Source organism: Solanum pennellii, chromosome 10, assembly GCF_001406875.1.
Source record: "Solanum pennellii chromosome 10, SPENNV200".
Taxonomy (NCBI): domain Eukaryota; kingdom Viridiplantae; phylum Streptophyta; class Magnoliopsida; order Solanales; family Solanaceae; genus Solanum; species Solanum pennellii.
The window spans coordinates 14,018,610-14,034,233 of record NC_028646.1 but is presented as its reverse complement, the minus strand read 5'-3'; the positions used below and the strand labels follow the sequence as shown (position 1 = coordinate 14,034,233).

Genomic DNA, 15,624 nt, shown 5'->3' with positions numbered 1-15,624 from the left:
CCATAGAACTTAATAAGGAGCCGCGGAATACCCCAACTGCACCTAACATGTGAAGTGGGTGCACAAGGATGTTGTGTTCAGCCCGGAATACAATCATGAAACTGAAAGTACCAAAGATTCCTAGAGGCATACCATCAGATAAACTTCCCTGACCAATTGGGTAGATTAAGAAAACTGTGGTAGAAACTTCAAAAGGAGTTGAATATGCAACATCATATCCAAGGTCCCATGCCAGACGGAAGCTAAGCTCCAACTCACAAACCATGTAACAAGTTTTCCGTGTTTCAAATACTGTTGACCAATATGTTAACTAGTCTATTACGATAAGTTAAATCTGATTATGCCATTTTTTTGCAGTACCTCGATGTGACATGAGCATGAGAGGGTTCAAGAATAAGTTTTCTCTTTCTAAGTGCTAAAATCACTTATTTGACATTTTTACCCCATATTGTAGGGTGGATCATGAAATATATGAAAGATCTCCCTCCAAGCTGTACATGCGACTTTCGTCGAATACAACTTTCCATAGAATTTTGTATGTATCTGTGAGATCGTGTATGGAATTATATTTACTCATTATAAATTCAGTATCCATTTCCCTCCCATTCTACTAGGATTGGAAATCCGGTATTTTAATTTGCTAGCGGATCAAAAGAGTGGGCGAGAAGCAGAATGGAATAGTAGTTCCGAAAGGTCGCCTTATTGACTGCTAGGGAGTCTACCCACATTCGAAGAGTGCCCTGCTCTACGAAAGGAAAACGGGCTCGGGCGACAGATCAATAGTCGACTCAGGGTGGGTAGCAGTGGAGTCAAGAGGCCTGTCAAGAACATGAATCAGTTCGTTGGGGCTAAGACTTTTCTTCCTTCCTTCTCCAGGTTAGCTAGGTGATACGCCCCGAATCGTCCACCAAAGATGTCGCTAGATGGGGGTATCAGTTGAAGCCTAACTCTTTTTTCTGCCTTGTTCTAGTGTCCTTTTGTAAAGTTCGGAACGATTTATCCATACGACTGAGTCCTTGTGTTTCTGAAATATTGTAAAAAGAAGTGCTTCGATCATTGCTATTTGACTCGGACCTGTTCTAAAACAGTCAAGGTATTTTGAATTATTTTTTGACACGGAAAAATTCAGGGAAAACATCTAAATGAATTTCAATATTTAACCTTGTAAATATAAGAATTTCGAATCGAATCTCTTTAGAAAGACTATCTTTTGTCTCTTGGGAGCCTGCTCCAGTCCCTTTATGAAACTTTTGGTATTGGGTTAGCCATACAGTTCACATGTTTCCAGCGATTCACATGGCATCATCAAATGATACAAGTCTTGGATAAGAATCTACAACACACTAGAACGCCCTTGTTGACGATCCTTTTCTCCGACAACATCTAGGGTTCCTCGAATAATGTGATATCTGACACCGGGTAAATCCTTAACCCTTCCCCCTCTTATCAAGACTACAAAATTTTCTTGTGAAAATATCAGGGTATATAAGAAGTGATTTCAAATGTAGAGGTTAATCGTACTTTGAAAACTTTACGTAAGGCAGAGTTTGGCTTTTTTGGGGTGATAGTGCAAAAGTTGACATCTAAGTCACCCTAACTGCCACTCTACAGTACCGTACATGAGATTTTAACGTCATACTGTTCCTTGTTCAATTCTCTCAAATTCATTGGATCCTTTTCTGTGTTCGAGAATCCCCCCCCCCTTCTTCCACTCTGCCTGAAGAATAACTTAGACTAATTTAGTCACGTTTTGATAATCCAATTGAACACTGTCCATTTTTTATTTTTCGTCAAAGGATAAGATTATTCTCTTTACCAAACATATGCAGATCCAATCACGATCTTATATATAAGAAGAACAAAAGATCTTTCTTGATCAATCATTTTGCCCCTCATTCTTCAAGAATAAAGTAGATCCTTTTCAAGTTTTTTATGTGTGCATTTGGAATCTGGGTTCTTCTACTTCATATTTATTTAATATGAATATTTTCCCTCTCTTTTTTATATCATTCCATTAATGTCATAGGTTTGATCGTGTAGAATTTGACCCATTTTCTCATTGAACAAAAGGTCCGAAATAAATCAGATTGATAAAAGTACCTTGTGAAATCTTCAGTTTTCCCCTTCCTTGATTCCTATCCCATAGGTACAATGTTTGAATCAGTAGAGAATTTTTCTTCTGTATGAATCGATATTATTACATTCCAAATCCCATATTGACGGGTTAGTGTGAGCTTATCCAAGCGGTTATGCGCTCTTTGATTAGGAATTCATTTTTTGAAAGATGTTGGCTTTCGTACTTTGGTGGTCTCCTAGATCCTTTTGATGACCTATGTTTAAAGGATATATGTCTAATCCGATCGATTGCATAAAGCCCGCAGTAGCAACGGAACCGGGGAAAGTATATAAAAAGAAAATTCTTTTCTATTATTGTTTTATTTCAGATTATCTTAGATATATTAGACGATTATATTAGATTAGTATTAGTTATTGATCCCGACATAGTGAGTTCTTTCTTCTGTGATGAAATTTTGACACCAGTCCTACATTTTGTCTATGGGGACCGAGGAGAAAAGGGGCTCGGCGGTAAGAGGAGTGTAAAATGAGTTAAGCAAGGAGGTCAACCTCTTTCAAATATACGAATGAACCATCCTTTCAACTGTAAGGTATATCAAAATGAACTAAGGTTTCTAGAGCCTCACATGTGCCTAAAAAGTATAATAATATGTTAATTAAGTGCTCTACAGTATTCATGATTGATTTGAAGTGCTTTGGAGGTCAAACGTCCAACAACGTTCAAGACGTTCGAAAGTTAGCCTTGAGACGTGCTACTGAGTTCTAGTATGCCTTGGTATGTTTTAGGTGTTGTTTGGTGCTCAAATTGATAGGATAGGACCCTAACATGTACAGATCGTATTTAGGGTCAAAACTTCCGGGGTGACTCCCCAAGGACCTCCCTAGTGGTCCTTGAGGAGGACCCAACCTTGGGCCAACAAACCGCCCAAGGCAGCAACGATTTGTTCTTCCATGAAACATGTTCGTGTCGCGGACTAGATTATCCATAGGCAAAATTTTGGGTCCCCGTCGCAGGCACAATTCGGACTGTACTGCACCAAGAATTAATTCCAAAAATCATGTGGGAGCAGTTTCGCATCGCGGACTCGCTCCTCAATGATGATTTCAAAAATGAAAGTTAAGTTTGACATGTCTAAAAGTCCAAATGAGTGTGGGGGTATTTTTGTAATTAGGAGTCGGCTATAAACAGTTTATAGGACTTATTTAACCCCTTTCCCAATTCAAAACCCCAACACCCAATAAGACAATCAAATATCCCAAAACTCTCTTTTCTTTCAAAATCTCTCAAACCTCCATTTGAGGGAAAACTCAAGTTCAAGCTAGGGGCTGAATTTTCATGTTTTATTCTCCAATTTTTCTTGGGCCTTCAATCAATAAGGTATGGTGATCCTTCATCCTTATTTATCCATTCATCTAAGGAGTTCAATCAAATAATTTCAAAAGTGACTCAATGACCCAGGTTCCAAATTTTCAATCTAGCCATGGTTCATTGTCAAATTGATTTGAAAAGAATTCTAATGGTGAATTTATGATTAATTAATGATTCTAATATAAATTTCAATCAAATTATATGAAGAACTCATGATCTTCCTAATTTTTATATTTATGATGCAGTGCGGGTCTTGTGATCTTGATTACATGATGATTGGATTATGCTTAGATTGTAATAAATTGCTTAATTTTACGTTTATCTGTGTCAATTGATTATGAATTGTTGATAATTGATCAATGGTGATTATAACATGGAAGTATTAGTGAGTTGACCTAGATCTCTCTATTTAGTGTGGAATTGACATTAAATTGTGTTGATTGGTATGGTCCACTTATGGTGGCGCTGTTTACCTTTTGTCTATATATCTACATGTTGTGATCATGGCCTTGAAGGCAAATTATGTAAAGTGAATTGTGGTGATGATGATCACACGTAAGAATGATTTTGTGAAATCTTTAATCCTAGTATCATGATCTAGGTGTATTGATGGTTTTATGTTTACGTGAATGATGATGTTAGGGAAATGTAGGGTCTAGACGTTTTGATGCTAATGAATACTATTATTCATGAAGGGACCTATGTACCCCTATAGAATGTGTGATCTTAACCAATGTTAGGAGTCTTGGATGCAATGCTGAAGATGTCTTGTCTCCTAGGTTATAATGTGTTGTGTGGTCTATGCATGAATGTGTATTGTCGTCTTAAGAGGGTAACTGCCTCACTAATATGTTAAGTTCCATTATGTTATCATGTTGTCCAATGTACACACAGCTCATGCATGCTTATGTGTAGGATAGATTTATGGTGTCCAATGAAAGGAAGGTCCTCGTATGCACTATTGTCTACTACTATGCATGTAAGGTCTGTGTACATGAAAGTATGTGTCACGACTGAAATCTAGACCCAGACGAGACCGGCGTCGTTCACCTCTCAGAGGTCGCAGACAATTCTACATACGTCGTCGTTACTTCATCTAGGTAATTTTAGTGGAAAATTTGAACTTTTGTTTACTTAAACTTTATATTGGAAAACATTGATCTCACATAATACTATCTACGTAAACTCATATACGTTCAGAACAACCATCTAAATCAAGATAATCAAATGAAAGATATAGTCATCAATATAGAGTTGCCAAAGTGGCACCAATACATTGTCTGAAAGTAAATTCGAAAGAAATGCTAGTGGGACATACTCCACTATCTCATGCCTACGTCTACACTAGAATGAATCAGTAAGCATCCTCTAAAGCATGAAGGCCTACCAAATCCGGATGAAAGCTCCACGTCTGAATAACTTGTGTGTCGGCTCGTAAACTCTAACGTCCAGCTGCACTTGCGCCTAAAAGTAGATAAATATATGGAATTAGCACACACTTGTACTAAGTATGGGTATATATGCAAGCACACACCACGTACATGCATGATTTAGAATAGCTCTCTCCTAACGATATGAGTTATGGAAAGTCAAGTCAGTGGACTTGCCAAAATTGGATTAGGAAAGTCATGACATGAGAGTAACATGCATCATCATACGTATCATATTGCACACAGCACATAGCATATTGCATATAACACATAACGTATTGCATATATCACATATCATATTTCATTCATTCATTCATATGCCATGAGACCTGGAACCATGGACTTAACATTAAGGTTTCCCAAAATGAGGGCTCAACATATGGGACCTCAACTAGGGAGCCTTTTTTAGCAAACACAGAGTTTGCTTCATTCATTCATACGTACTTTATTTCATTTCATTCATAGGTTAGTAAACACCAGTAGACCTAGAATATAGTTTAAGACTCTCATTGGGTTCACTGTGCAATGACTAAAAATGACCTAGTGTCATTACATAAGTCTAGTTCACCTCTTGATTATCCTACCCAAACACCTTTGGTATCGTTCATTTAATTGTGTGCATTACATGAGGCTAGCCTCATTCTTTCTTTGGGAACTTTCACTTCAACCGACATAGATCATGTGAGCATCATGAAATCCAGTGTCTATCCCACACCGAAAAGACGTGGAATAACCGGCCAAAGTGAAACCAAAACATGCTAGCGTATGTAGGGAGTGAAACCTTGCTAGATCTCTATGTTGGCTGCATAGGTTCAAATATTAGGAGATATAAGGAGAGTAATACCTGTCTGGACGGACAGCCTCACCTCATGAGAATTACACGAACCTCTGCCTTTCCGAAAGAAAGAATCGCCACTCATAGCTAGCCTATCAGTGCTCAGAATAAAGTTTCATTACATTCATCTCATACATCATAGAAGCTGGCTTCTAGCATGAGGACATCATAGCTCATTAGATGATTTCTCATCTCATCATTAGTATTAAGTATAATATATTAACTTGAACACTTTCATTAGAGTGTTCATAGAGAGTGGTCTTTTCATTAACTTTACACTTTCATAGGTGAGTACGTTTTGGTAACTTTTACTTAGACTCATAATTACTCACTCCTTTTTACGTGAATGTTCATTTCATCATATGACAATGAACTTGGCCTTTTAGTGTGTTTCACACTCTTACTTAACCCTTTTGGGGTCGCATAATTCATCACATAACATATTAGGTTAAGTTATTTTATAAACGTATGCTGGAATTATGAGTACACACACACTAGCCATGAGGCTTCATTCATAATTCGTCTAAGTGATTCATACTTACCCAAGGTTATGTGGTACAAGACTTATGCATCTTGTAAGTATGCCAATATCTCAATTTCGATCTTGAAAGGCAACATTCATTTAATCATAAATTCACGTACGACTTATGTGTCAATACGGAATCGGTCAAGGAAAATCGATTTCGAATCCCTTGAGCAACACTTAATCTTATATTAAACTTGGTGATTGTATTTTTAAGATTTGGGGGACCCTAGGTGGATCCCCATCACCCCCATATTTTTTTCTTTCATTTCCCTCCTCTCTTTTCTGTTTAAGGCCTAGAGGTTGTGGGATCGATCCCCCCACAACTTCATTTTATTTCTCTAGGTTTTTCTCTTAACTTTCTTACCTATCCAAGAGGGTGTGGGTTCAATTCCCACTGACCTCATTTATTTTTCTTTCATTTTTTCTCCTAATTCTCTCATCTATTTAAGAGGTTGTGGGTTCAATCCCCACTCACCTCATTTATTTTTCCTTTCGTTTTTCTTATGAAATTTTTATGTAATTTGCATTTGGTGAGGTCTTGGGTTCAATCCCGAATGACCTCACATTTTTTAAAAAAAATTAAAATATAGCCCCATCTCCAATACACAACCCGAGACCAACATTTCCAGCAAGCTAGAAATTTGGTCATCTTCCAAATCGTCTTTCTCTCATTTTTTTTTTGTTAATTCTTGGTGTATTTCGTGTGACATTTATTTGGCAACATTATACTTATATGAACATCACACTTTTAACATATTCATACATGTAAAATACAACATCTTAACATGAAAAAATTCAGGCTTCAAACCATGACCAACTCACGGTACACACATGCACAAACAGGTTAACGTAATTCACTTTTTTTGGATCACATCTTTCATGTCTCACATAATTTCCGAATACACATTCAAACACGTAATCACAACTAGCCCTAAAATCATCTACCAAAAGTCATACCAACGCATATTTCAAATCTTTCAGAGGATCTAATGATAGGGGCATGCAACAGGGACAACCTTAGTTTTTCAATTGTGATTAGACTGAACCTTAAGGGTCTCTTGGGAAAGGGACCAAGAGGGGAGAAAACCCATACCTGAAGTCGTTCAATGAGGTTCTAACGTGCTGCCAAATCCCCAGTAAGCCAACGTCTCACCACCGAAATCACAAGCACGATCCGTCAAGAACTTGATTTTTACTTTTCATTTTTAAACTTATTTTGCTTTTGAGTTTGAGCAATCAAGTTCTTGAATGTGGATGAACTTTGTTATTTTTTTTTTCTATTCTTTTTTTTTAACAGAAAGTTGAGCGTGAAAATGAGAGAGGAGTAGAGAGAAACGTGTGATACTGTTAGATTAGAATTAGGAGATTAGGTGGAGAATTAGTCAAATTAGGATTTATCATTAATTAATAAAAAATCGGATTTTTTTCCTTTTTCCTAAATCAGAAAATTAAATATTAATTAATTCACTAAATATAATTTAATCAATTAAATCATTGCTTCCACCAAGGCTCGAACCCGGGAGGAGCTAGATTTCGCTTAAAGGGTCAAATTCGGCCACCTTTACCCGAATTGCCCCTTAAACAAATTAATTAATTAATTAATTAATTAATCAGGGTAATTACAATACTACCCTTAGCCTGAAAAAGACCATTTTACCCCTAGACCCTCCAAACTTGAGATTACCCCTTTCAAGTCCGGTTAAGACTCATCCAGGTGAATCGTCTATTCAGGTGCCCTACATGGCTGGACCCAACCTTGCCTAGCTCAACTAACTCACCAAGTTTGTTGGTTTGGCTGCTGCATAGGTTCGGAGGTCTGGTTCTATGTGCATCAATCTGTGTGAACCTGGTCTAATCTAGGCATTCTAGGTACGTCTAAGCATTACTTAGGGACACGACCCATTTACGTTAAAAGAGATGTGTATTAAGTCTTAATAATAAAGCAAGGAAATAATAGACTATGTCCTCGAATATATGAAGACATACCAATTCTTGAGAGAGTGAATTTCCCAAGCTTCGCCTTCGAATCTTACAAAAAGTCTGCAACCTATACTTATAAGGTAAAGAAAAGTATGGGGTTAGTATAAATAATGTACTAAGTATGGCATATGCAAAAAGGAACATTTTAGTAAAATACCATTTCATGCCAATAAAGTAAAACATTCATGAATTTAGAAACAAATTAACATGCAAACCATCATTTAACACTTAGAGAAGAACTCACATAATTTTAACCAAAAAGAGGCATTTATAGTAACTTCCAAAAACTTACAGTAAACTCCAACTAACATTAAGAGAACTAATTAAGCATTTACTGTGAATTATCCTATTCTAAATGAGTGAACTTCCAAGGCCAAGCAAAAGAGAAAGTGACGTCATTTTCTGTAAGAGTTACCCTACCTCGGGATTATCCTAAGACTTACTAAGGTAAGACATGAAGGAAGTATGCATATGCCTCCTTCAATACACACCAATGAAATCCTCAAGAATACCCATTTTGGCTACTCAACTCGGGAGAAACATGCCCCTCAATCAACGGCAAGACATTAAAAGACACCAACACACCACCAAAGTCTTCCCTTTCGGAAAGACTACTTAGTGCAATGAGTATATAGCATCCCATACCACTACCTACCCTAAGTAGTACATTCGTTTAGAAGGTTTGGCACCAAGTCATTCTTTCGGAAGGTCCTACCTAGTGAATTGAGTAGATAGCATCCCATACAACGACCTACCCTAAGTAGTACGTTCTTTTAGAAGACTTAGTTCAATCAATTCTTTTGAGGAGGGTTAGCTTAACCGACATAGACCATGAGAGCTAGACATGGAATCCCGACATTAACCCCTATCGGATAAGGGATCCTCACTTTCCTAGAGTAAGGTCATTCTTTTTAGCTTTTACATGACTTTCACAATATCTATACCTATGTGGGCGCATAGTTAGGGATAAGGAGATTGCTACTAAGTACTCATTCTATAGTCACGAGGAGTAATCATCTCAACAGGTAAATTGGAATACAACGTCTCAACTCAATAAGCGCAACTACCTCTTCTTCATATCCTCTCGGTGCTTGACATAACCCCCAGGGATTCTAAACACTTTAAAGTATAGGTTAAGGATAACTAGTGAACACCCCATCTCAAATCATGAAGGGCATTCATCATCTAACCTATCTTGGAAAGCTCGTGGGATGTAGTGGGATCGCTACTAAACAGTTCATCTCAACTAAAGAAGAGTGTTCACCCCAGAACTCCCCTTTAGGACTAACTTAGCTTCATTCATTCATTCAAGTGTGAGTGTGTGTACATATGAGAACACCTTGCACATAAGCTTCATCTCATTTACTCTTAACTTCTATACATGCTTAGACCTTCATTCATCACATCACACACCTTACATACTTCATATAATCATATAAGTCCTTTATACATAATCCTGATCATACTCCTCATAACAAGTTTCATAAAGCAATTAACACTACTAACTTCGTTTAAGCATACACTCTAGTCTACTTCACTTAATCACTGCATAAGACACATTTAACAAGAATAGCATATTTATCATCTTACTTCACACCACAAGCCTCAATAGCCTCATTCACAATAAACTAGTAACTTTACATTCATACAATTCAATTAAACACTGCCACCAAGAAGGTGGACCATACCACTCAAGAGCATTTCAAAATTGAAACTAAACAACATAACCAACTTACCCTTTAATCCATGATTTCATAACCTATAACCTTCTACTCAAAATTTCACCATAATAAAGCCCTTTGGGCAGTAGCTAAACAACTATAACAACAATAAGAAACCAAAGCTCAAAGACTACCAATTTATGCTAATTTAACCCATTTCTTAAGCTAACATTAGATGAAAAGCTTTAACATGATTTCATTGAAGTTTTAACCTTAAAATCATCAACTCACAACAGGAATACCATTATTAAGTCATTAGAAACGTTTTCATGCAAGACCCATATTTAGATTTGAAGATAGAAGAAACTAGGATTGAGAATTCATTTTGAAAATTCATTAGAAGGGACTCCTTGAATGGAAGAGAGTTCAAGGATGGATACCTGTCAGGACCCAACCCGATGGGCCGTGACTAGTGCCCGTTTTGGACACCTACATACAAACCTGCTAAGTATAACAAACTGAAACTAAGACAATATGGAATTTAATCAAATCAAGCCAACCCCTACGTCATATATATACAAAGAGGACCTGTCTCATAATGAGTCATAACCATTCAACAATAACAACATACACGAGCCGACAAGGCTGCCACTATCCAAAGCATAATAACATACGTAAGCCGACAAGGCTGCCACTACACAATACACAATGATGTACGCAGCCGACAAGGCTGCCCCTGTACAAGCGAACATCCCAAACAAACCATGTCCAGACCATTATCCAAAACACATATATATACAACCCACATAATGTCCACAGACCTCTAAGAGTACAGTAGTGAAACTCGACGGGACAGGGCCCCGCCATACCCATAGACAAGCAAAAGACTACACAAAAAGTTATGTACCAAAACGACTGGGCTCCGGAACAGTGGAGCTCTCCCAATCAGCTGAGTAGATATCCTAGGCGGGATGATCACCGAACTGTGCGTCTACACCTGCGGGCATGAAACGCAGCCCCCCGAGGAAAGGGGGGGTCAGTACGGACAATGTACTGAGTATGTAAAGCATAAGGTAAAGATGACAGTATACCAATATTGCAAGTCGAAACAAAATATCGCTACACATGTACCCTTTAAGTGAAAATCATGCATATCTTTTACATATAAGGTGCCCAGCTTCACTAGTAAGGGGCTCGGCAAAATAATCATCACGTCATCTCCGTCATCATCCTCATCATAACCATCCTCATCACTAATCATATGTATAATATACATACCCGGCCCTCTAGTGAGGGACTCGGTGACATATGCAAGAAACTCCGCACGAACATTACCTGGCCCGGGACTCGGTGAAATGATAAATGACTCTATGCACGAGCAGAATATTATGAGCAACCATATGCAATTAAAATCATTTCTTATAACTCAATAGAACAATCAACGTGAACCAGCAAGGAGTATTACCAAAGATTAACGTTTTATCAAGATTATGAACCTTTAATACGATATGGAAACGTAAAATCTCAATGACTCTAAGAAGCACTAACATAGATATGAGAAATCATCATAGCCTTAGACATAGCCGTTATATAGAGGAATAATTGTGGAAGCAAGAATGTACATCACCTAGACGCTCTAGAGGTAAGTATCAAACCTGTCCGTTATTCGCTTATTTTTAAAAGTCATGCCAAACAAAGAAAGAACGGACAGCGTTACATACCGTATAGTCGAGCTGCACGTCCAATATTTACTGCTCAAGCTATTAATCATTGACAAGCAACAATCGTGCCGCAATTAGATAAACGTCGCGCTTTACTATCTTGTAAGCTAGCTAATAATCTAACGAAAATCCGGCAGCACTTCCTCTATTTTCCTTACTTCGTCCCAATCCGACAACAACCCAAATTATCCACAGCAATACCAATAACACATATAACCCAACGAATCATATTAAACAGACCCCTCCCTAAAACAGTTCCGTCTCGGCAACCATAGCAGCAAAGCAACGACACACTGAGCGATAACTCGTTTTATAATTCGCAACACATCTACCCTATCGTATTCATCCTTTGGAGTATATACTCATAATCACATTTAACATATACATAACGCCAAAACAGAATTTTCCCGCAGTTTGCTTTAATCAAAACAGCCCAAGCACCAACCCGACACCACTAATAATCCGATTATGGTTTCCGTTCATACTTATCACATTCAATAACTAAAACAAACTTCCTAAGCTACTGGTCACGCCCCCTTCTTAATATTAATGGATAATTAACAAGGTATTCTAAAGAATTAACACATTAAGCAAGGAGATTACTAACGAAATTACTTTCAGCTGCTGGCCAAGAGTTGCAGGGTTGGTTTCTCCATTTCCATGGCTGCCTAAGCCAAGTGGTGAAGAAGATGATATGCAGCAATGCATTTCACCACTTTTTTAGTATGGAGTGGATTTCTCCACCTCATTTATAATATGAAGTGGAGGCAGTCCACTAAGGCCAGCTCCCAAGCTGATCCCTTTTTAATTTTTGCCTTGAGTGGTCGGGCCCACCGGATTAAATTAATCGTAATCAGCCACTAATTAATCCCTCACTTAAAAGTAATGGCACTTACAGTAGCCAAATCATACTTAATATCACATTTGGAATTAACATCCTTGCCTAATATTTCTTTCATCACTTGGAACTTAAAATAAAATCTCATTCCCCGGACTTACGTCTAATAGATCATGACGCGCACTACGAAAAAAAAAATACGAGGCATAACATCCTTCCCCCCTTAGGAACATTCATCCTCGAATGTTAAGTTAGCGTCTTACAAAAACAATTTCCAGCGAGGTCTCTCTAACAGTTATACCTATCAACCTGCATTCCGTAACTTACAGATGCCTCACAGAGTCACAACTTACTACATAATCTCGTTTATCAATCAATATAGTCAAGCTAGGAATTGAATTACCTGCAGGTACGGGGAACAAGTAAGGATACTTATTCTTCATTTCGTCTTCCGCTTCCCAAGTCATCTCCTCCCTATTGTTATTTTGCCACAACACTTTGACGGAAGCCACATCCTTAGTACGTAACCTTCTAACCTGGCGATCAAGTATAGCTACGGGTTTCTCCTCATATGACAACTCCTCTGTTACCTGAACATCATCTACGGGGAATACTCTAGAAGGATCACCAATACATTTACGTAGCATCGATACATGGAAGACTGGATGTACCGCCTCCAAATCAGATGGTAGATCCAACTCATAGGCAACCTTGCCTATCCTACGAACAATCTGATAAGGCCCAATGTATCTCGGACTGAGCTTCCCCTTCCTGCCGAATTTCATCACACCCCTCATGGGTGATACCTTCAGGAATACCCAGTCACCAATCTGAAACTCCAAGTCTCGACACCGATTATCTGCATATGACTTCTGTCGACTCTGGGCTGCTAATAACCTTTCTTGAATAAGCTTCACCTTGTCAACAGCTTGCTGAATCACATCCGGGACTATTAACTTAGTCTCGCCAACATCAAACCAACCAATAGGTGATCTGCACTTCCTCCCATATAAGGCCTCGTATGGTGCCATCTGGATACTAGAATGGTAGCTATTATGATAGGCAAACTCAATGAGCGGCAAGTGGTCATCCCAGCTACCTTTGAAGTCAATAATACAGGCCCGCAACATATCTTCTAATGTCTGAATAGTACGCTCAGCCTGCCCATCAGTCTGAGGGTGAAATGTTGTGCTAAGGTTCACCTGTGTCCCCAATCCCTTCTGAGCGATCTCCAAAAGTTGGCTGTAAATTGAGCTCCTCTGTCTGATATAATAGACGTGGGAACCCCATGAAGTCTCACTATCTCCCTGACATATAACCTCACATAATCTTCAACCGAATAAGTAGTCCTGACTTGAAGAAAATGGGCCGATTTCGTCAGCCTATCTACAATAACCCATATAGAGTCATACTTCCATTGAGTGCGAGGTAAGCCTGTAATGAAGTCCATATTAATCATCTCCCATTTCCAAGTCGGGATCTCTATCTCCTGTAATAATCCACCAGGCTTTTGATGTTCGATCTTGACTTGTTGACAATTCGGTCACTGAGCAACAAACTCTGTTATGTCCTTTTGCATGCCATCCCACCAATATAAGCATCTGAGGTCATGATACATTTTCGTTGATCCTGGGTGAATAGAATAACGGGCAGAGTGTTCCTCTCCCATAACCTGCCGTCGTAGCCCCGCAATATCGGGTACACACAATCTGCCTTCATATCGTAACACTCCGTCAGGTGTAACCTTAAATGGGGTCTTTTCCTTTTGAAGAGCTGCATCTCTATACTGTGCCAGAATAGGGTCCTTGTATTGGTGTCTCTTTACCTCATCTATGATTGAGGACTCAGCAACCTCTCGAATAGAAACTCCACTATCTTCTGAATTAGCCAGACGGACTCCAAGGCTCGATAGCCGCTGAATCTCCTGAACCATATCCCTCCTTTCTGGTTGTCATCTGTCAAGCTACCCATGGACTTACAGCTAAGAGCATCTGCTACAACATTCGCTTTCCCTGGATGGTATAAAATATCAACATCATAATCTTTTAGCAACTCTAACCACCGCCTCTGTCGTAAGTTCAGCTCCTTCTGTTTAAAGATATATTGGAGACTCTTATGATCTGTATAGATGTCCACATGGACACCATATAAATAATGCCTCCATATCTTCAAGGCATGAACCACGACCGCTAACTCCAGATTGTGAGTAGGATAGTTCTTTTCATGCTTCCTAAGCGTGTCGGGAGGCATAGGCTATAACTTTGCCATGCTGCATCAATACACATCCTAGCCCAACACCCGAAGCATCACAATAAATAACATAGCCGTCTGGTCCCTCCGGAAGAGTTAGGACTGGAGCTGTAGTCAATTTGTCTTTCAATAGCTTGAAGCTTCGCTCACAAGCATCAGTCCACTGGAACTTGGCTGCCTTTGGAGTTAGCCTTGTCAAAGGCGCTGAAATTGAGGCAAACTTTTCTACGAATCTCTTGTAATATCCTGCTAACCCCAAAAAGTTGCGTACCTCAGTCGGTGTCGTAGGTATGGGCCAAGTCTTTACCGCCTCAATCTTCTGCGTGTCTACCCGAATACCATCAGCTCCAATAATATGCCCCAAGAAAGCCACTGAAGTCAACCAAAACTCGCACTTGGAGAACTTAGCATACAACTTCTGGTGCTGAAGCACCCTAAGTACCGTCCTTAAATGGTCTGCATGCTCCTCTTCTGAACATGAATATACCAGAATATCGTCTATAAATACAATAACAAACATATCAAGGAATAATTTAAACACTCGATTAATTAAATCCATAAACACCGCTGGAGCATTAGTCAGCCCAAAAGACAGCACTCTACACTCATAATGCCCGTATCGGGTCCGGAATGCCTTCTTTGGAATATCCGCCTCCCTTACCCGCACCTGATGATAACCTGACCGCAAGTCTATCTTTGAAAAACACTTTGCACCCTGCAACTGGTCAAATAGATCGTCAATCCTTGGGAGAGGATACCTGTTCTTTATTGTTACTTTGTTCAGCTGCCTATAATCAATACACATCCGCAGCGACCCATCCTTCTTCCTCACAAACAGTACCGGTGCTCCCCAAGGTGACGTACTAGGCCTGATGAAGCCCTTTTCTAGCAAATCCCTCAAGTGCCCTTTCAATTCTTTCAACTCAGCAGGTGCCATT

General features: G+C 39.0%; 1 long non-coding RNA gene across 1 annotated transcript; it reads right to left on the bottom strand.

The window, feature by feature from the left end:
- Window positions 1–4,640: 4,640 nt before the first annotated feature.
- LOC114074338 lies at window positions 4,641–7,494 on the bottom strand. Its single transcript, XR_003574703.1, has 2 exons — window positions 7,330–7,494; window positions 4,641–4,909 (listed from the first exon to the last, which is right to left on the bottom strand). It is a non-coding gene; the product is annotated as an uncharacterized LOC114074338 (long non-coding RNA).
- Window positions 7,495–15,624: the final 8,130 nt, after the last annotated feature.